Genomic DNA, 417 nt, shown 5'->3' on the forward strand with positions numbered 1-417 from the left:
ACTAGTAACTTTGCTCCCCCATGTGTACTCTTCTGACCACCTCGGCTAGTGTGTCGACCATTGCTCTGTTGCTCTCATCGTATTTTTCTCTTGGCCTCCTGCAGTTCTGTGGCGGGTTGTACATTACTGCAATTACCACCTTATGGCCCTCAGACTGGATTGTTCCTACTAAGTGTGTGTGTGTGTGTGTGTGTGTGTGTGTGTGAGGAGGTATAACTGTGTGCACGTATGAGTGAGTGGAGGTATAAGGTGCTGTGAGTAGGTACAGCGTGTGAATGAGGAGGGATAACGTGTGTGTGAGGAGGTATAGCGTGTGAGTGAGGAGTTATAGCGTGTGTGAGGAGGTATAGCGTGTATGAGAGGAGGTATAACCGAGATATTTCCTGAAGATGTTGAATGAATTGTATACATGTTCCT

Source organism: Cherax quadricarinatus, chromosome 77 (assembly GCF_038502225.1).
Source record: "Cherax quadricarinatus isolate ZL_2023a chromosome 77, ASM3850222v1, whole genome shotgun sequence".
Taxonomy (NCBI): domain Eukaryota; kingdom Metazoa; phylum Arthropoda; class Malacostraca; order Decapoda; family Parastacidae; genus Cherax; species Cherax quadricarinatus.